This window comes from Buceros rhinoceros, unplaced genomic scaffold, assembly GCF_000710305.1.
Source record: "Buceros rhinoceros silvestris isolate BGI_N320 unplaced genomic scaffold, ASM71030v1 scaffold8237, whole genome shotgun sequence".
Classification (NCBI taxonomy): Eukaryota; Metazoa; Chordata; class Aves; order Bucerotiformes; family Bucerotidae; genus Buceros; species Buceros rhinoceros.
In genome coordinates, this window is record NW_010422729.1 from 45,127 (window position 1) to 45,558 (window position 432).

Here is a 432-nt window from a genome sequence, read left to right on the forward strand (position 1 = left end):
ATTCATCTCATAAATAAAGTCAAAACACCAACTTTCACCCTGAGCTGTTCATTCCCAACGTATCTGTGTTTATTCTCAACTGTGTGATCAGGAGGATTACCTCAAACCTTTCACTAGACAGCAGTCTTTATTAATCATGTTTTCTACCACATTCACGATTTAAGCATGCAATCTAAAAAAGAAAAAAAAAAAAATCCCAGGGATGGATTTAAGTCATTCGGTTACTGCTAGAAGCTTTAGCACCGAAACAGGAGAAGAGCAGTGCTTGCAGTTCTGAGCAGATGATGGGTAGGCCACTGCATCTCCTGCACCGGCTACCCAAAAACGTATCGTCAAAGCCCCCCGAGCGGTACCGGTGAGGCGCCGAAGAGGCCTGGAAGCACCACCGCCAGCGGGGGCCCCACCACCCACAGCCCAGGTGGAAGCGCCACG